The sequence below is a fragment of the Meleagris gallopavo genome, chromosome 2 (genome assembly GCF_905368555.1).
Source record: "Meleagris gallopavo chromosome 2, MGAL_WU_HG_1.1, whole genome shotgun sequence".
NCBI lineage: Eukaryota > Metazoa > Chordata > Aves > Galliformes > Phasianidae > Meleagris > Meleagris gallopavo.
The window spans coordinates 29,023,597-29,045,702 of record NC_139405.1 but is presented as its reverse complement, the minus strand read 5'-3'; the positions used below and the strand labels follow the sequence as shown (position 1 = coordinate 29,045,702).

The window sequence follows — 22,106 nt, the reverse complement described above, 5'->3', positions numbered from 1 at the left end:
CATTTCTCCTTTTCATTGAGGCGTTCAATGTGTGCAGCTGGTCAAGTAGTTCAGCTTGAATGTGTTTCTTCTTAGGTTCTCAGAACACACAGAAAAGAAGGCACCAGCTTTGTTCCTTTGGAAGCCCCTGCACCTTACTTTAAGGAGACTGAAATCTGGATGTTGGGCTGTAAAAGTGGTAACCTCCTTGTGCTTTTTACTGCAGCGACAGGCTGTTTTGTCACTAACTGAAGCTTAATGCAGACGTTATTTCACTGTTCTGGATGTTAGGCTATTTCTGAAACCTTTGAAGGGAAAAAAACCACCATAGTCTAAGTCATAGTTTTATTATATTGTTCATATTACAGTTTCCAATAAACTCTCTGTGCTTCATCCTGCAATGTGAAGTTGAGTCAGGAGAAAAGAAGGCATGAAAGCAGGAGGGAGAGGCTGCACATTGACAAGAGCATACTGATCACCACCACAAGTCAGCTCAGAGCACATAGTGGTAAAAAGGCAAATGATCACTTGCCAAACAGTACCAACTTTCTTAATACTACAGAAAATTGTTTTGTTCAGCCTTTGTAAATACAGCTGTTTAGAATTCATCTGTGTCAATTCTGAAACAGACATTATATGCGAAGCAATGAAACGGGGATATTTTGCTACAGGACGTTCCTGTTTTGCAATATGCTGCTATTTTCTTGGAAAGAGAAGTGAGCAGAACCTTGTGAGACTAACAGTAAACAATTTCAAATTCAGTACGTGCATCTGAAGAGATAGGAAAATATTACTGAAATTACAGATAGTTTTTAAAAGTGACTGTACCCTCTAACAAAAGGCTTTTGTTCTTCAGGTAGTAGCAAACATTCACGGCAGTGGTTTAACCGTAAGCAGACTGCTGCTTTCTGCTATGGTTGTGCAAAGCTTATAACATGCAATAGGATGCCGAGTTAATAACACATAGGTCAGCGCAGTGACTGTGTAAGTAATGAGAATAAAAGTACAGAGATTGATTCTTGTCCATTGCCTCTCCCTTTACACAAGAGAACAGAAGATGGTGTCGACTGTTTCCTGGTTGCTTCATCCCTTTTATTCTTTCTTGAGTTGCAGAAAACTCCTTCCTTCCCCCCACAGCTGTGCTCAGGGAGCACAGCGATGGCACTGACTAGAACGTGAAACGTGACGTTCGTTTCTCCGAAAGCAAAGCCTTCCTCTCTATCTGAAATGCAGCACCAGGACATCTCTTCCGGGTTCTCAGAACACTTGAAATCTTGTTTGTATTCCTCTTAAAGTATTTGGGGTCTGTTTGAAGTAAAGAAGCAATCCTTTCAAACAAACAAGCTATGGCATTTTATCATCTTCTGAAAGGAAAGTCTGCATGATCAGCATTTCTGCATTAAAAACCTAAGAAAAAGGTTCATTGTTGAAGCATTCCTGAAATGCTTCATCTCATCTCCACTTTTCCAAGGAGCAAGTGCAAGACTTTCTTGGATGAGGCAGAAGAGAACGTCTGAGCCCTTTGCTAGATAAGAATAAATTCCAAATTCAGCTTAACTCCAGCAATAGCTTGTCTTTTACTTTTTTTTCTTCTGCAGCATTCAAACTACACTATATTTACTTTAGATTCCTCTAAGCTTTAAGCAGACCTGTTTCTGGAGACCAGCTGCAGCATGAGCTGAAGATGATGAGCTTCAGGAATAAGCTAAATATTATCATCTGTTGGCGAGCACAACTGTTCTTGTCTGCATTAAAGTTTAAAACGATGGCTGGCTAGAAGTGTTTGAACTGAGCAGCCTGTATCAGACTCAAGTCACGCTGCTTTGGCTAGTCTACCTGGTGTGCATGATAGCCAGAGGTATTACCTTCATTCCGGCTGCATGCAGAGCTTCTCCTTCATTACCCTCCATGTTTATATACATGAAGGTACTTGTCAGTTAAGCAGCAATTACTTATGAATTCTGTAGTTGTCTTCAAGTCCTCTGCTCACTTATGGTTCTCTGGTTTTGATATCCAGCCTCAGGTCTTGCCAATGATCATAGTTCCAAACAGGTATTTTCATATGCCGAATGCACACAAATGAGCTGGCAAATCAAATTATATTTTGGGGATCAAACACACCTATGTGCCTTTTATCAGCCCTTCTCTGGAAACGCAGCACATACCACTATCTGAATTCATTCGAGTTTCAATATGATTATCAGTAATTACAGACTTAGCCCTGGAAGCACCATTTGCTCACTCGCAATTGCATTAAAAACACTCTCCCCACCCCCGAACAACAGAGGAGGTTGAGGGCATGCTAAGAGCTGCAGAATTGAGAGCACTGCTGGGTTACTGTTATTTTTCAATAGCAATTCTTCTGCTCTTCCTAGCATGAGGGTATGTGTGTGCGTGTAGATATGTGTAAGGAGGAGTTTCTTGTGTAGGTAGATACAGGATCAGATAAATAGGCATTGCTGATTTTATTCCAGCTGTTACCTTGATAGCAATATTCCACCTCAGTCTGAAGCAGCAGCTCCTGCTGAATTCAGACGCCTCTGTCAGCCTCTACTCTAGCACACGTGCAGGTCTTCATTCCTCTACTCCCTGGCTTCTGAGCTTGCTGTGATTTCTAGAGGCTTGCTCTACCCATCCTGTGCAGAATCTCCCTCATCAACTACACTGCCCAACAGCACTCCTCCACACCCCCAAACTGTCCTGTTCAGAGTCCACACAAAGACAACATAAAAGCAGAGATGATCATGTCTAAAGTTACTGAGATGTGTATTGCCAGTAGCTGTTTCTGTCTGCAAAGAAAAGGTTATTTTTTAAGTGTTAAACGACTGCTGCTGCTTACTATACAAAATTCCTAGAGCTGTGTCTTAGTGCACTGTAAGGCTGAGTTGTATTTCCAGCATAAATCCCTTCCTCAGTGCTCTAACCTTTCTCTGTGAACTCCGTCAGTACAAGGAACCCAAAGGCTAGTTGATGCTGCAGTCACCAGAGACATGCAGGCAGTGTTTGGTGGCACCCCTGCAGGTACTGAACATCCATATAGATCAAGCATCCAAGGATGCATTTTTTTTTGTCTGTTCTACCTTTAATTATTTCTTCTGTTAGTTATCCTAATGTTTATATGTTACCTACAGAATAATAAGTTACCACTCATTTGCTAGGTAATACGGTTTCAAAAGTATCAGCACGATGCAATATGGTGTGTTTGTTTGGTTTCTTTACATCGAGCTTCACGAAAGCAATTCTCAACCATCACAACTACTGAGTAACTACTGATTGACGTGGACACCACGGGTCACGTGGACCCAAAGCAAACGTACTCTGTCAATCAGAACCAGTTCCTTGCCTTTGCTGTTCTCGGTCTGGATGATGAAGGTAAAGCCAATTCCACTGCCTCAGCTGCACACACGCAGGACTCACCCGCTTGCTCCAGAGCTGCAGCAGTCAGTGCTCTGCGCCCGTATCCCAAACCCTGGAACATCTCAGGATTCACAGGACCCATCACCCACACATCCCAAAGCAACCAAGTTGTATATTGTACCTGCTCTTTCTAATCACTTTTGTTGTGTGAAACAATAAAGCTGTTTATAAAGAGTTACAACGTATTAAAGATGACAATGCTGGTCTGTGACTGAACTGTGCGTTCTGGGGGGGTTGTTGCATCATTTGCCTGAAGGCAGAGAGGAAGGGAAGGAAATTCAACAACCTATGGAACTTGTATCAGTTCACAGGCACTGAAACTTGTAAGCCCAGTACAATTTGCATACATCCAGCAAGACAGAAAGCTTGGTGCAGCACTGACCATTTGTTTCATACCAGCCCTTATTCAGTCACTTAACATCACCACAGACTGGATTTCCATAGCCAACTTCTAGCACCTTTCTGGAGTAAGGAGGAGCTCTTATTTTGAGAGCAGTCTGAAAATAAAACCTGTGAGATGGAGCTGAATAAACCATCAGGATTACATAAGTTTTTGTAGAATGCAGCAAAACACAATTCTAATGCTGAAATGTATTTTGAATACAACCCTTCTGATTTCACAGACAGCACACGGGGAGCTGAGACTGAGGCACTAACAGGAGAAAGAACAAAAGGTGACAGGCATCCTGCACCATGTAATTCTTCACAGTAAGACAGCCTGACCCTTGCTGTTCTTATTGTTTATGGATTTCTTGGTGCAATTTTCTGTTTTAAAGGGCTTAACTGTGAACTGCTTGTGGATAGACTACACTAGAGTACTGCTATTCCAAAGCATATAAGAAAAATGACAGTATTAGAACAGCTAATTTTTGTCCTCTATTTGAAAGCATGTAAACAAGAAATCGAATCCCTACATGCAGAGAAAAATGGAGAAATAAGAAGTGATTTCTGACAGTGAACCTGTGTAAATATACTCCACCAGCATGTTAACTTCAAACTATCAGTTAAATAGTCTGCATTTTGAAAAGATTAAAAAATTATTTGCTCATTTCAGACAGAAGCATGTTCTTGCAATGTGTCTCTTTGCTTGCAAATAATTCTGTCTGCTGCTCGTGACTGCTGGGTCCCTACCTGTGCCAACATAACTGGGCAGAAACAGTTCACTGCATGCCAACTCCCAGAGTGATGAAGGCAGCAGAACTTGAAAGGTTCACAGCAGATACACAGCAGATAAACTGAACAGCACAAACTATTTTAACCAGGCGTTGTGCGACATCTCCCTGGTGGTGTGTAGGTATTGCAGAGAAAGCATAACATATTTTGTGTTGGCGAGGAGCCTAACAAACTAAGACTTATACAAATGGAGGAAAAAACCTACCTTGAGGATGTGGAAGCTGGTCTTCCCAGAGCTGCAACAGGAGTAGGAAACCCACAGGACGGTCTCACTCACACAGGTGTTACTAATTCCAGAGATGACAGACCATGCAACCTTCACCTGCAGGCAGTTCAGCAATTTGTTCATATAATTTGGCAAGGATAGAGAAGTTGTACTTGGCTCTAAAGTATGCATGTATCCCCAATTTACTGCAGTGTGGAAGCCACCTCTGAGAAGGATTCACAGCCCAAACCTACCCATAAAGAAGAATCACGCTCCGTTTGTGTATCTGTACACACTGAACATGCCAGACACACAGGAGAACAGGGCAGTGATGTGCACTATGCTAACAGCACAGCGTGTAATGCTGGAGATAGCAAGGCATCTCCTAAATTAATTTTGTGCTCTCCCTCTATACCACCTATCCACCATCTGCCTTTACTCTGCAGGCCCTCTCCTCCAGCAGTAAGAAAAGGCTTCAGACCAGCTTCTCCCTCCTTTGCATTACCATCCCCCCAGTTCATCCCTTCAGACAAGCAGCAGATCAGCATTGTGGCAAATTCCAAGTCAAAAGCTGTAAAAGAAAAGGGAGAAGTGTAGGACTCCCCAGGCCACATGGGGCTGCTCAGGTCTGTGCCAGAACCACCCCCCCTTCCCAACTAGGGCCTAAATAGTTGGCAAGCAAAGTTCAGCAAAGAGACACACGTGTCCCACACAAGCCTCCTTCATACACACCACCACCTCTTATCCAGCATGCCAACAGTGGCCATGTGTTCCACGGCACTGGGAGACTTGGTGTGGGTGGAAGGGGATGACGACTTGGGTGGGACATCATCCTGGCATCCATCAAAGGCAATACTTGGCTGCTTTTTAGGATGAGTGCTGATCAGCCCCTGCAGGAAGCCAGGCTGTGGACAGAACACAGCTGAAGTCCACTGAATCAGTGAACTGACAGTGCCCATTTTTTCCATCTGGGATGCAGAACTTCCTGAAGAAGCCAGCTTTAATTAGTGACCCAACCTGTAGGTGCGTGAAGATAAACCTCTTCTCCACGAACAGAAACAGCAGATCTCTTTACCACAGTTTTAGTCTCTTCTTGCTCAATAGGAGCCCTGGGCCACATTATTTCATAGGTTACACCCTGCTAATCCAAGTCAAGCATAGGATGGGGCCCTGAGCGAGTGCCCAGTGCCAAGATGTGACAACTTATGTGCCTCCATGCTGAACTAATGCTTTGGCTCAGTATTTGATATTCACAAGACATGAAAAATGCATGTGATTTCTAAAAGGACAGGTCACTAGATGGGGTCACTGTACATCAGACCAACACCTCCAAGCCATTAGAGTTTCCTAAGGTTAGCTGAAGTGCTGTTCTCCTTCTCACACTAAGGTGGTTTGGGCCAGGCTGGATGTGTCTCTGGGCACCCTGGTCTAGTGGCTGGCAACCCTGCTTGTGGCAGGGGGAGTTGAAACCAGGTGATCACTGTGGTCCTTTTCAGCCCAGGCCATTCAATGATCCTATGAAATATATTTTCATATTTCCTCCCAAGGCATCTGTCCTTTGGGAATGGAATCAAAGCATGCAAGTACGTTTGTAAAGCACCAAAATACTTTAAAATAGATTCAGACTGTTAAGAGGCCTTCTGACAGTATTAATTGCAGAATAACACACACACAAAAAAAACACATTTCTACCAGAAATTAGCATCTGCCTGTGTGTAGGAGACAGCACCACACATTGATTTATTTTACTGAGTGTAAATAATGCCAGTATGCGGCTCCTAGAAAGAACACAAACAAAGGAAATCCAGGAGCTCAAGGTCAGGGTTTAAAGGACTTTTCTTTCATTTAAGTTCTAGCAGTCTTAAAAGCAGAAATTCTCCTCCAGCTTCCATGTTTTCCCCTTTCGTGGCCCAGGTCCTCGGTAGCAGACTAGTTTCACATCTAGATTTATCTAACGATTGATGGATGAAATATATTGAACTGCAGCATTTAGAGCTGAGAAGTAAAGCTGAGAAATAAGAGATGTATCAAATACATAACCTAAAGACTTCTGGCATCTGACCACAATGAAACGTGTTCCTAGATAAACTAGCAGCTCCTTCATTTTGACCACTGAGATTCGTTCCCTTTCCACCAGCATTTAAAAGAGTCTCTCTGGAAATGCTGCAACATCAGAGAAACACACAGGCTTGCGAATGTTTGGGCTGCTAGTGAAAACCTCAAGAAAGAAACAACAAACACTTCAATGCCATGAAAATGAGTTTGCTAGAATTGCTACACAGCAGATTGCAGATGACACTCTCCAAAAAACTTTTAGTGTGATGCTGCTAATAACAATCCTGTAGACAAATTAAATGCACAGCATTATGCAACTGTGTCACACTGCTTCAGAGCACATCAGAATACCCCAAGAAACCAAACCAAAATATGTTTTAGTTTACCAGGCTCTAAAATGAGCCCCCTCCTTAAACAGAGACACAAACCTGAGCTGTGCTTAGGAAAGCAGTCAGTAGCAAAGTTTTAAAGCCAATCCTTTTTTCCTCATCACTTTGTCCTTATGGAAAGGGAGAGGGACTCTGTCTCTTCTGCTGGAGACCCCCTACCCATGTCTCTGCTCTTCTTTCCCTCCGCAATGTCTCCCTGAGAATATGATCTTTTTCTGACAGAAGATGCAACGTTCTCTTCCTTCCCCAGTAGCTACAAGAAGATAAACAAGAAGATAGCTCTCCCTCTCCACTACAACACGCAGCGCTTCAAACAACCAGAGCAAACCAAGCAGCCCTACCCCTGGTTACAAAGACCATCCACCTGCTACCTCTCACCAGAAAAAGAAAGCAAGAACTCCTCAGCGTAGCTCAACTGACATGCCCTGAATCTACCTTACCGCACTACTCCCAAGACAATGAATTTCCTGCAGCCAGGGGTAAGTAAAAGGTCACTGAGCATGAATGGAAGACCAGGGGACAATGGGCTACCTGCGTTCAATTCAAAGAGCGTTAAACTGGTGTTTTTGTTGTCAGATCTGATGCACAGCTGAAACATAAGCCACGAAGAGCTACAAAGACAATATTCCTCTTTCCTTTACAAAGGAGCAACTAAACAGAAGGCAGCTGCCAATAAAGCAGCATTTGGTTTAGTCCCAGAAATAACATCTTCTGTAACCCCTCGTCCTTGTTGTCAACAAATGACAATAATAGTGGAATCGAGCTCCCAGCAGTCCCCATGAGCCTAGTGGGAGCACTGGGCCCCAAGTGATGGACACACGACCTGCAAACATGCACAGAGGCTTTGCTCTCTCTGGGTGGTTTATCTGGGCAGTGGGACCTGTGTGCCACGCACTCAGTAAGCTGTGTGGGAATCAGAGGAAGATGCTTTGCGTTACAGCTCCAGGTTTCTTTGTTTTGTTTTTCAATGGGATGTATGAATCTGTAGTCAAAATGTTTTTAGGAGCTCTCCCTTTTTGCAGCTTCCTTTCCCAGCTGCCAACGTGGTTTAGATCTAAGCTTCGAGAATTTTCATGACTGCAGTGCTGGGGCTGCTCACTGTTTCTAGATATATCCAATTAGTCAGCATGGCTCTGGTGCCTCATTTGTTCTCTCTGTGTCTCCTCCAGTACACTTCCTCTAGAATATCAGAATACAAGAAATAGACTTTGCAAGCCATTCAATGCCCTCAGAGACTGAACCCTGCAGGTTCAACCGTAAGAAATGCTTCCTGAGCAATGAAAATAGGGTTACTGTTTTTTTGTTAATTATAGTTATGCTGTGTCCCCTCTATCTCACAGAATGGCCCAGGTTGGAAGGGGCCTCAAGGATCATAAAGCTCCAACCCCCTGCCACAGGCAGGGCCACCAACCTCCCCGTTTAATACCAGACCAGGCTGCCCAGGGCCCCATCTAACCTGGCCTTGAACACCTCCAGGGACAGGGCACCCACAACCTCTCTGGGCAGCCTGTTCCAGCACCTCACCACTCTCTCTGTAAAGAACGTCCCCTGACATCCAACATAAATCTTCCCTCCCTCAACTTAAAACCATTTCCCCTTGTCTTGCTGCTATCTACTCTTCCAAAGAGTTGATTCCCTTCCTGTTTATAGGCTCCCTTTAGGTACTGAAAGGCTGCAACAAGGTCACCCCGCAGCTTTCTTTCCTCCAGGCTGAACAAGCCCAGCTCCCTCAGCCTCTCTTTGCAGGGGAGGTGTTCCAGCCCTCTGATCACCTTTGTGGCTCTCCTCTGGACCCTCTCCAACAGCTCATCTCCCTATTATCCAAGACAGTGTATTTCGGCTAAGCTGTTCTTCTCTCATTTGGAAACATTTTGCTGACTTTGATTTACCCATCAGTTAAAACAATTACTCAGGAGGCTTCCTATGCAGAGGCAGGATAGGTTATAGCAGTTAATCTGGGGCCTCCACCCTCTGCCCCTCAACATTTCATCACTTCAGGCCATTCCACATGTATCAATCATGTGTTTGCTGCAAGAAGCTGCATCCATGGAAATGGCTTAAGTAGCTGGAAATTAATTCGTTCTCACTGTTTAATTGCAATAATGAAATTAAACAACGATTATAAAACAGGGAACAGTCCCATACTGTCCAGGTTTTACAAGCTGGACAGCTATGGAAGCCAGAAAACATTAACGAGGCAAAATATCCAAAAGTCTCAAAGTTCTGTTATATACATGCCTACAGTATGCTCCAGGGCAGGAAAATCATCTGCTCCAGCAGCAAAAGCTGAAATCTCTATCAAAGGAAACAGAATTACCTGTTAATGTAGGGGCTACTATTAAAGCTGCATTACCTTCATGATCATTGTGTATCTTGAGAGGAAAGTAAGAGAGGTTGTTTAGTCCAGAACACCTGCAACAATACAAATTCAAACTTCCTTTCAGCTTTGTTTACACAAAAGGAGAAGCTCAAAGGAAGCACATTTAAGATCCAACAGGCTGACTCTTCCAGGTGCACACAGACCCATGCAGACAACACTGGAACTCCAGCATGCATTCTGCTTACAAACTGCTATCACATGTGGGAAGATAACGAACTAACTGGGCAGGATACCTGAACTCCACAGTTAGGTGCTGTGAGATTCTCAAAACCCCTGCTCAAATAGCAGGAATCTACTTTCAAGTGCCCAAATCTTCCCATGCAACACACAGATGGCTTTGTGCGGACCAGGGGTTGCATCAAGTGTGAAGGCGCTTAGAAATCAACTGCTGTTCAATGCCCAAGTCATTTTGTCATGCTAGATCAAGGTGAGAAATTAATGCAATTAATGCATGGTTCACAGTGGTAGCTGAACTGTCTTACATTGTTTATGACTTCTCCTCCTCGTTCCAAGTGCATGGCAGTATCTTACCTTAAGCAATATAAAGAGAAGATCAAATTAATTAGTAGCGAAAGAAAAGGAAAAGAAAGCAGTTCCTCTCATATGTGAGAAGAGTAAGAACTACACAGATAAGGCAGCTCAATTACATTCTTTTTCATCTTAGATTTTAAAAAGCAGAAAAAAGCTCAAACATCGTCAGGAGCGTTTGGTACGAGTCTCTACAGCACTCACAAGTTTAAATGTAACGTAGAAGGATTTCTAACACTTCTAATCCAATGCAAAACATTGGTACCCAGCACTTCCAAGCCAGAGAACTGAAGTGCTTCACACAGCATTCGGAACGCCATGAGTGCCTGAGATCCGTGCTTTGGAGGTGCCACCAGGCAGCAGGACTGCTCGTTATCCTTTGTGCTGCAAAAATCCAAGTGTTCTCTATAAAATGTTACTGCTAGACCTCGCCTCACTTGCAGTTCTGACTACACAGCCTGATTGTGAAGCATTTGTCCCTGAAGGAAGAAAACCTCGAATACAAAGAGTGCCTTCCCTCCTTTGAGTATTCTACACTGAAGCAAACAAAGCCCAACCATTTTCACACAGAACAATCTGGAACGTGTGGATTAAACACAGGTTAATCACCGCCCTCCCAAGCACACTGGCAACACCGCACATTTCATTCACATGGCAAAGAACAGATCATGTCCAAATGAGACTGATGTCTCTTTACAGAGATGTATGGCTGTAAGTGATGCAGTTACCAGGGTGTGCAGTTTGTCTACAGAGCAGCAGTAGCCAAGGCCACGGGTGCCTTTAACCCACCGCAAAGTAACACCATTTTCATTTTGGTTTAAGCTCAAACCTCGTATTCTAAGTTACCATTTATCACCAGCACTTCAGTAAAACTTGAGACACACTCTTCTTCTCTTGCAAATACAGTCCTTCACACACAGTGCCTCAAACGCTTGTTATCATATGGACATAGATTTAGGGAGGCAGCACTGAAGCTGTTTACATGGAAATGCGAGGAGGCCATGCAGAATAAGAATCCTGGTGCCTTGGGATGTTTTAAACTGCAGTATAAACTGGATGCAATCTTCATGTCGTGCATGAATGATGGCAGTTCCAGAAGGACAACATCTCCTGCTGTCACACCAAAGTATTGAGGCTGCCCTTGAAGAGAGAGGAATGCCACCTCCTCTGTCAACAACAGCAATGACAAAACGCTCCTTGCAGCACCTGAATTTCCTTAGCAGTCTTCCACCTACAAAGTGACCAAGCTTGAACTTCTGTTCCCTCACCAAAGTTAGGAGAATCGCAGCAGCCTGCCAGCAGGCGAAGGAAAACACTGTTCTGACCTGCACAGTCTTGTGTTCTTCTGGTTATTCTTCTTTTTTCCCCACGAACTTGGCCTCTGAGCTGGATTCTCAGCTTCAGTGATATCTTCAGGGAGACCAAGAGCTACAAGTATTGCATCGATGACTACAACAGACCAGCACCAAAATAGCTGTGAAGTCTGACTGCATCAGAAGAGACGCAGATACTATGTGTAACAAGTGTGAACTGGAATGCACAAATGGGAAATGCAAAAGATTCTAGATAAAAGCCAGGACGAGTGTGGCAGAACACAAGGAACACAGTCTTCACAGAAGGAATTCGATAGGCACAGCCATTTTGTACAAATACATGCAGAGAATCACAGACCACAACTCACAGCTCCCCGACACAGCGATCACCTCACGTAGCCCACTGGGGATGCTAGGGAAGTGCATAAGGAGCTGGACCTGCACAGAGATTTTATCAGGTTTGTTCTGCCAGCTCACAGGCTCCAGCCACAGAAGCAAGCTTCAGCAGCAAGGGGCTTAAAATAAAAACAGCAGAGCTTTAGGTTAGACATTAGGAAGAAATTCTTTACTCAGAGGGTGGTGAGGTACTGGCATAGGTTGCCCAGAAAAGCTGTGGGTGCCCCATCCCTAGAGGGGCTTCAGGCCAGGTTGGGTGGTGAGCTGGTGGTGGCAGCCCTGCCCACGGCAGGAGGTTGGAACTGGTTGGGCTTTAAGATCCCTTCCAATCCAAGATGATTTTCACATCAAGGATGACCTGGCCCTGCCCACACTGCTGACAAAAGCTGGGCACTAGAGGTCATCTACTCAAAAGGCAAACGGCTGCTTTGACTTGGACAAAAAAGCAAATCCTGTTTCAGCTTTACCAAAAGCAGCCAGGAGACCGGAGGAAAAACAAGAAGCACAGAAATGATACAGAGTGACAGCGTAGAACTAGACAACGGAGGTTCTAATCCAATAGAAGCCGCATGAAGGAGTCACAGACACTCTCCTCTGCAAAGTGGTTTCTACACTCAGCAGCTGCGAGCAATGAAGGTGCAACCAATGCCTTTTAAAAGTTAGACAGGAGCACATGCATCTCAGAAGTTGGAGAACGAATTCCAGGATACTGTGAATAGCTTTGTTGCAGATTCTTCTCCTCAGTGTTTGCATCGTGAGATACCCAAGCTAGAAAGCATTTCCAGAGTTAGGTCTGCAGTCTGACTCTCAAGAGGAGCTGTAAAATGAGAGAAGTTCCAGTTGTTTGTCAGCTTGACAAACACTGAGCTCTTGCAGAGCACGGATGGCCCAGAGGCACTGAGCACCCTTGGCCTGAGGGGTCCCAGCCCTCTGGCAGTAGTTAACTATCAGTGGAGGAGGTGCTCTGAGCTAAACACACTCTGCTGTCCCAGGTGTTAACTGCTGCTGGGCTGGGGAGGGAATCACAGAAGCGAGACCGTCTCTCTAACAGGAACAGGCTCTGCTTTCCAGACTCCACAAAGAATGAAAGGGTGAGCCTGAGTGACACACCAGACTTAACAATCACTGCACTGAACCTGCCAGACATTGCTTTCTAAAATTGCCTCTTCAATTGCTGAATCACCAGAACTGCACTCTCCGCACATGCTGCAACTTATTGTCTGACCTCAGGTGATCAGGCTGCGTGCAGGGCTCCACACACAGTGGGACAATCTCACTACTTCCCTTCTTCTGCTCCAAAAACCCCAAAGGAAATCAAACACCCTGATGTCTGGGAGAAGGAATACCAGATTGAGATTGCCACAAAGCACAGATAGAGCAAAGTTTGTTTTAACACCTGCCATCCATGTTCACTCTGCTGACGTTTCTGTACAGTCAAGGAGCTGACCGCTCTTCTTTCCTTTTTCCTCAACCCACCGATTCCATTTTCATTCCTACCATGCATTAAGCAATGATCCTCACTCCTCCACAGTTCAGTTACCTCCAGCCTACAATTTTTTTCCTCCTAATATTGACACAACCTTTCCAAGAGCGCCTTAGGCACACATTTCCTCAGATCTCATCTCTGCTGCATTGCCCAGAAGATAGATGACAACGGCTGGGCAGACCACGCTGTTCCAACACTGGTCACTTTCATATATATTTAATTTTCTTTCTCCCTTTATCCCGCGTTCCTCTCTTGTATCTCAATCCTATTTTTCTGTCTTTACAATTGTTCAAAAGGTCTTTGGGAAGGGGCTTAGCTTTTCACTACGTACATAGTAAAGTCTTGAATCTGATGCGGTGATACAAATTAATAATAATAGCTGCAGAACAGCAGTAATACTCTCCCCAGTTGCGATCGGCATGCTGGAAAGCTTACTTGATGTTTATAAAGCTCTTTGAGACTACTGGATGAAAGTCAGGGCAGTGATGCACAGGATTTATTGTTCTATTCAGCACTTCAGTATCCAAGGCTGGCATCTATTCTGGTTGAAAAAGATTTTTACTGTATTGTAAAATGGAAACAAAATGAAATATATACAGTGCATGGTGCTTCATATATAAGGCACAGGCAGCACAGAAACAGAATCTCATTATTGAAATGGATGTAGCTGAAGCTGTTACACACAGTAGGTTAAAGACCAGATTCAGTGACCTCTTATTCCATTTAATCAAAATTGTTGGTATATTTTTTTGGCCTTTGAAAAACTATATATACATTTTTTCTCTTCATCGGGTATTTCATCAAAGGTAATAAACCTTTGTAGTTGCTTATGATGTGAGTCTTAGAGCAGACTTGACCAGCAATGAAATGAAAATAAAGTGGATTTATGTTTAACAAACAAAAGCACAGTTCTTCTGTAACACTGTGCATTTAACCACCAGCTCTTACCCATTCAGAGAGGCTGCCCTTCCTCTTCCCCATCACGAGCATCTGTTCCTTTCGCAGCATCCCCAACGCTCTATTTACCAGCGTCCCTGGCAAGTTCCCCCTCCAGCTCTATTCTTGCAAAGCACAGAGGGGAGACGATGCTGTTTTAATGGTGCTAGTTATGCTATATGCGGTCTTGCTGTTTCTAGGAATAGACATGTTCAGACATCAATTAACATCTAATTGCTGAAATTAATCTTGTTCCTCCGCTACAGATGCCACAGAGATCAAACCAAGCCCATTTACAGCTCTATTTTTAATTTAGTGGAATTACAGCTTTTCCATCCAATGAAAAATAATTAAGTGACATGCTGTCCAGAGAGCATACAGTGCACGGATCAGGATGTTTATTAAAAGCAAAACAAGCGGGAAGAGACCATAATTGCTTGTGCCCATGCAAAAACACTTTTGTTTCTGCAAGCCTTCTCCCTTCGTCGTGCCTTCTCACCAGTACTTCACTCCTTCCTACCTGATTTCCAACCTCTGTGCCACCCACAGTCTTTACTCGACAATGACCAAATTGACTTGTTTGCCACTACATCTACTGCCTTACTCCTGGAATTTTCCCATCCCTCTTAATTGCATCCTTCCAAATAACTCTGCACCAACAATTCTGGCTGCTAGCATCCAGACCACTACAATCCAGGGCTTTTCTGAAGCATGAGAAAGCTGTGTGACCGGTGGCAGTGCTGAAAGAACCTATTCCATGCTGTTTCATTCTACCCTAAAGCAAACACGCTTCCTTTAAAAGACCAACATTGCAATACAACAAGAACATAAAGAGAAGTGAGGCCTTCCCAGCACAAAGGTCTCAATGTTCTGTCCAGCTGAAAGCCCCACAGAACACAGAAAGCAGAGACCTTTCCAATTGGATGGCAATTACCTTATTTGTAAATTACACAGAACTTTCTGCTAAGGAAAAGCACTTGCTGTCACCTTGGAAATATATCCTGTGGTATACAAAACACAAAATTAACCTTAATGTAAACCCTATGCATAGAAACAGGACTTAGAAAAGCAAACCCTGCTCAAACACACTGCTACATTCAGACATCCCCCTTCTTCCTTTCGTCACACACCTCAAAGGCACAGAGATACCAGCATCCCAGAGCATGAGCTTGCTTCTGTGCTAACAGCTACAGACCCAACTCAACACTTAAATAACAGTTACAGTTAAAGCAGTGCAAACACAGGGAAAGAATTCAAATTGCAAAACACAACAGCAGTTTGGGGAGCACACCACAGGTGTAGAAGTAATGCTGAAACACACCAGCAGCCCCTGCAGAAACGTGCATTAGGTTTTCAAGTCACTTTACGCACTGTTTGTAATAACAGCCAACACTTTACTACGTGGGAGAAAGGGTGCTGCCATGGAAGACTGCAGCATCCCACTTCTGTCTTTTGTATTCAGTTGCAAAGCAAACTGAAGCATGACTTACATTCCCACCTCAGTTTCCCATTTATATGATGATGATACTAACATTCAGACACTTAAAAAAATATTTTACTATTTTGTTTGACAAATGCAGCACTAATTGAGTTTATTCATGCTAGTCACTTCTGTCATACTCATTATCTCTACTTGAGGCCATCACAGCTTTATTAGAGACACCAAAACTGCTTCATAAATTTCAATTACCTGGTACAAATCATTACTACTGTTTTATTAACTCTTGTGTAATTGCCTGTTGTGCACACAATTACAAAGCTAATGTATGTAAATTCCACTTCAGAAGCTCTTTCTGTACCTTTCATCTGCACGCCTAGTACATGTGTGTGCTGACATAGTTTTTTTCATTAGCTTTGAAGTCTCCATCCTGGCATTTTCACAGTACTTACACATACTGGTATGAATTTAGACACTAAAACACTGGTTTTCTTTTGCTTATTTCCAAAGCAGTCATTTGTGTTTCTGAACAGATATACATACATATATTATTCATGCCATTTAGATGTATACAGAAATATTTAAATTTATAGAAAATATAGAAAAAGAGGATCACATCATAATTTCTGATTTTTTTCCTTTTTTTTTTTTTTTTTTTTTTTAAAGGAGCAGTCTTAAACATCAGTGAAGTACTGAGATCCCAAATAGGAAAAGCCTTCACACAGCTGTTGCCTGTTGATTTAACAGTCTCCTTTAATAGAACACCTGAAGACTTGAAACATGCACCTGGGGAAGGCAGCATTTGGTTCTGAGCATTTCCCATAGGACCATTACTAATGGCTATAACAACTGTGCAGTCTCTGAGGCAGGGATCAGAGCTCTGGGCTCACAAGCGATTGAAGCCGCTCATGCAGGAGCCAAATTTCCTTTTCCCACATGTTATTCTCTGCATAGTGACAGAGGTAACAAGCACTCTAGTCCTCCCCCAGAAAGCTGCAGGCTTATTTCTAGGAAAGGAGAGAGAGAGAGAGATGTGACTTTGGAAGTCACAACATTTCAAAGCAAGCAATCATTCACTTTCTGCAGTTTCTCTAGCAAGGTACTATACACCAAGGTGACACCTCCATCTCCTCTCCTATGATGAGGATATGTAAAGGAAAAAATAAGAACTCAATTTTGTTTGTAGGCATGTCTGCTCAACAAGGAATTTCATCCAGCCTGTATCCCAGGAGTGTGGAGGCAACTTTCTGAATTAAATACTCAAAATTCCAGTGAGGATGGATGACATACCTTTCATAGAATTATTATGGTTGGAAAAAGACCTCTAAGATGATCCGGTCCAACCACCAACCCATCCCTGCCATGCCCACTGACCAAGCCCCTCAGTGCCACATCCACATGGATCTTCAACACCTCCAGGGACAGTGACTGCACCACCTCCCTCGACAGCCTGTTTCTCCAACACCTCGCCACCCCTTTCAGAGGAAAAATGTGACCTCCTAGAGCCTGTGCCATGCTCAGAACTCTGCCTGGCAGTCCTGCTGACACACCTAGCTCTTCCTACACCTCACTCGAGTGCTGGGTTTGATCCATGCTTTAGACACAGCTCCAAGGACAGCTGCAATTAACGTTTTCTGGCATTTAATAGTGCCACACTTCACTGTGCCAAGTTGTTTTTAGTATCTAGCCCCCAGAAACCAACATAATGAAGCTGCACAGGCCTTCCTCAGAAATTAACAAGCACCTGAAGGTAAACACAGCAATTAAAAAAAAAAAAAAGTTGCAAGCTTAGAACAGAATCAGCAAACACCTGTGGGATTAGAACCTCTGAGGAGATGTCGGGTAGGCTACAGTGTGGGTACAGGGATGAGCAAGACCCGCACTCCATCCTGGCACAAACGAGAGCACCTCAGGAGCTCCGGCACAGCGCGGTGACGAGGAAATACGCAGCGAGTTACCGCAGCGTGACTGGGCGAGCCGGGAGAACAGCCGAGCGGGGACTCAGTCCTCGTAAACAAGCATAATGACCATGGAATCACTGTCAAATCGAATTATACAAATTGCAGATCGCGAGCCGCAGAGTAGCAGCTTGAACTGGCCGTCGCAGCTTCATTACAGACCCCAGAACCCCACGGCAGCCCGCAGGGAGGGGCTGCCAGCGCTCGGGACTCCGCGACCGCCTCCTCGGCACGGCGGCCTCTCCTTACCTCACCCGCGGGCCGGCGGTCTCCGGCTCCCTCTGGCGGGGCCGAACCGTCCCTCCGGCTCTGGAACTGCTGCCACAAGGGCGAGCCCCACACGGGCGGGCCGCCCCTCCGCCGCCATGGCGGTACGGCTCGAGCCTCTGCGCTGCCTCTCCTCGCGCCTCAGTAGCCGCGAGCTGCGTCCAGCTGGCTGCGGGCGGGCCCTGCCCTCCGAGAAGGGTCACACCCGGCAGGCCCGGGGTTGCGAAGCCGATGCCGTGACGGAGAAGCCTCGTCTCCCCATGGCAGCAGCCTCTGAGCCGCAGACCGTTCAGCTGTGCGTTTCAGCGTTTTTCCCTGCTGGTGGAAGGGGATGGGAAGAGGCTGCCTGTGCCCCAGTCCTTTAGTCTGTTATCTCTGAAGTTCCCTGAACTTTTTGTACCTTGCTGCCAATGCGAAGAAGCAATAATGGATAATACCCACCATTCTGGTGACTTTTCTGTTAGCACCTCTCACCAGGCCCTGCCCTGGGCTGACTCAGGACACCACACCCAAGGTGATGGGGCTTTTCAGGCCGTTCTGGGCACGGCCCTGGCACTGATGGTGCAGCTGTGAGAAGCACTGAGGTGGCCGCTCTGCGGAATTTCTTACGGTTTGGTAGCTGCTGCCTTAGGAGGATCTCCAAAGAGATGCTTCTTTGTTGTGCCTTTCAGGGCGATATCTGATGAGAGTAAGGAACCTCTCCCTAGGACAGATAAGCCGCGTTTCTTGTAAAGAATAATCTCATTTTAAATGTGAATGGTCTCCTTTAACAGAATAAGCTGTTTTATCGCTTATTTTGTCTGTACAAAACACACCAGATTTGTTGCTAGAGATAAAGCTTTAGCAAAGGACAATGTTTAACAAAAGTATCAAAGGATTTCTCACAAAGCAATACTCTATATACACTTCGCATTACTAATACCAGGGAAAGAAATAGATAGTCATTGTAGATGATCCATCTCAAGAGGAAAAGGACTCTGCAGTAGGTTCTGTGTAAAACTTCTGGCAGCCCAGAAGTCCTGTGCATTATTTCAGCTGTGTTTCACTGAAGATCACAGAACAAAACAGTGACCCCTTGAATACGTGCTTGCATTAAGTTCACGGTGTCAACCAGTATGCCAGCATTAGACACCTGGATGAGTGTACGGAGATCAGAAAGTGTTAAATTGTTGGTGGATTGCTTTCCCTTCATTGTTTGCTTGCCCAGCATCTCAAAGGCAATTGTTTGGGTATGCTGCAACAAATTATGTTGCAGAAGGAAAACTAAATACTGCCTCAGCTTCCACAACAGCATCAAGCTCATACTGTAGCTCAGCTAAATCTTCCTTTGAGGTCTTGGCCAGACAAATCGTTATTTAACACACCTACTTTTATTTTTTTAATAAAATTGTCTTTAAAATGTATGGGGCGCATCGGAGGGTGTAAGGTATACAAGGACGGACAGTGCACTGTCAGCCAAATAAGCAGCTAAATGCAATAAATAAGTAACGAGAGGAAGCAGAAGGTCCTGAAAGACAGGCCCATAAAGATGCTGAAATGCCCGAGACAGCAGTCTCACAGATGGGCAAATAATAAAACTTTGCTGCCAGACAGCCACCCAGCACAAAGGACATGAAAGACAAAGCTGCCACTTCTCAGGGCAGGTGTGGGAAGGCTCCAAACACAGGCATAGTCACTCCCAGGGCTAGAAATACATGGGAGTAGTCAGAGAGATGCTAATTGGAGGTCACAAGGGAAAGGAGAATCTGTTCCTACTTACAATGATAAGCTCAGTATGACTGTCCCAGAGGGATTAGGTAGTCTGCAGTTTCCATTCACTAAAAACACTTGATATCGTGTGGTAATGATGATGTGACCCATTCAAGCAAATCTAGAATTGATCTCTCTTCTTCCTTTCTTTCTCCAAGGCAAGAAGGGCAACAATGACCTGGTTCCACATGTCCAGCAAATCTGAGACATGAGGTAAGATTTCTACACCTTTGAAAACAGGGCAGTAAGTAACGTGCCCAGGCTGCTTGCCTGCTCAGAAGTATAACAGAAATTAACATGGAGGTGGGGGAGGGAACACAACTGTGATCTGACACAACTGGTACATAAAGAAACGCACGAGGAAAAATCCCAACATTCATTTGTTGGAAAGTGACACTGTTGTGAAACTGTTAAATCCGAGTTGATGCCATTATTCCCAAGCATTTCATTGATTCGTTACGTTGCCAAAAACATTATTAACTACCCAGATCACTGTGTGCCCTTGGCTTCTCATTTCTCCATTTAAATGGATGGAGACTGGAGGAGATACTTTGAAATAGAAGAGCTGTAAATTTAAGCAGTATTTGATTTTCAGAGGTGGCAAGATTTCTTAACTGCCAGTGAAATGAATCAGAGGGGCATTTGCTGAGCACTGCTGAAAATTAGGGTGGTTTACTCAGGTGGTGCATTAATGTGGGAAAAAGAAAGAAAGAAAGAAAGGAAGGAAGGAAGGAAGGAAGGAAGGAAGGAAGGAAGGAAGGAAGGAAGGAAGGAAGGAAGGAAGGAAGGAAAGCCTAGCTTATGCACCTGGATTGAAGATTGACCATTATTTTTATCAAATATCAGTCTAAGGCCAAGTGCCTTAGTAGTACATGAAGAAAATCCTCATTTCATCCTTCACAAATGTTAAGAGCAGCAATTTTGACTCAGCTTCTCTTTCTCAGTAGCATACTGTGCTCTGGAGAATCATGGGTCTGCTCTATTAATATTTAGATGCTCATTAATTGAGTTGTCTCCGTTGGGGCAGAGGCAGGGTAGCAGTAGGATTGATGCCTAAAATTTCTGACCCTGGCAGTGGAAATCCCTTTTCTCTGTTCCTTAGGTGAGAAAAAACTATACATAGATTTGTTTACCATGAAAATGCAAAGGGCCTGTGGTATATTAATTTTTCATATGGAAAAAGATATAAACAGGTTGCAAGTTTAAATAATTTACTTAGAAGAGGTAATAGCCTCTCTTTTATCTAACTCATTCATTTTTCAAACACAGATGTTTCTGAGAAACAAGCATTTGCTGGCTCCTCAGCTTTTTGCAGTAGGTGTCTTTTTAGCAGCTCAGTGCAAACCCCAGGTGTTCAGCTCAAGTGATCAGCCTCAGTCCTCCCTCTTCTCACCACAGCTGGATCCGGTGAACAGCAGTGTGAGAGGGGGAAGCCCCTGTTGGTCAAGTAAAATACATGGGTGAAATACAATGGGCAAGCAATAAAGCTTTGCTGCCAAAGCAGACTAAGTCTCTGCGGTGATACTTTTAGAAATTTATTCTCAAGTCTCTTGGGAATACTCTTTCCCACTGCAGTTATTAGATAAACAGCAAGCTTTGCTGTGCTTTAGTCATCCTGCTTTCGGGTGTTACGCTCTATATAAGGAGGAGGAATGGCTCCCAAACCTTTTCTGGCTACATATTACAGTAGGGTTGAATCTGATAGTTATGGTTAATACTGTGCAGGAGGTTATGAATACAACAGTGCTAAATACAGAACTAGAACAGAAAATGTTTTGAAATGCACCCAAAACGCTCAAAATACTTCACAATATCAGAAAAAAATGGAAGTCTTTCTTTATTTACAAACAGTCCCATCTTTCCGAAATCTCCATTCAAGTATCAATGTTGGGAACATTTATTTGTCAAGCATTAAGTCTAGTTAGAGACTGAATCAGGAAACAAAATCTTCTGTTGCTTTCAGTTCCATTCCCAACATGAAAGAGCATCAGAAGCACAAAAATAAAGAGTATGTTATAAGGTATTGCTCTCACACTGGGGAAAGAAGGTTTGAAAACACACTACCTCCAGTCTCCAAGGCCTGTCAAGAATGGTATTAGCAACAAAACTGGCAGAAAAGTGTCTTAATCTCTGCTGAGCGGTACTGGAGTGTGACCACTCCTGAAACTCTTTCTACCATGCAAGGTCTGATGATATGAAACCAAATCAGTGTCTCTTCTCTCACTACAGGATGGCCCTTTTAGAAGAAAGTATAGTAAAGTAACTGCCTCCAAAATTCCACATTGTGAAGCCATCTGACAGCTGGCAACTGATGGAGAATGTGTATGTTTTGACCTAAATTACATATCTGAGGAACAGAGAGCATTCTGCACTTCGGGTGGATAGTTAAATCATGCCTACGTTATTTGTTAATGATAAGCTTAGGCGAGCTGATGAT

At 44.1% G+C, this 22,106-nt stretch overlaps 1 long non-coding RNA gene across 1 annotated transcript in view; it reads right to left on the bottom strand.

Moving 5' to 3' along the window:
• LOC146544916 (uncharacterized) overlaps positions 1–18,324 on the bottom strand; it is a 51,513-nt gene extending 33,189 nt beyond the window's left edge. Inside the window, exons 1-2 of the long non-coding RNA XR_014882052.1 lie at positions 17,903–18,324; positions 4,775–4,891 (exon numbers count right to left, since the gene is read on the bottom strand). This is a non-coding gene — a long non-coding RNA (uncharacterized LOC146544916). The remainder of the gene's footprint in view (positions 1–4,774; positions 4,892–17,902) is intronic.
• Positions 18,325–22,106: the final 3,782 nt, after the last annotated feature.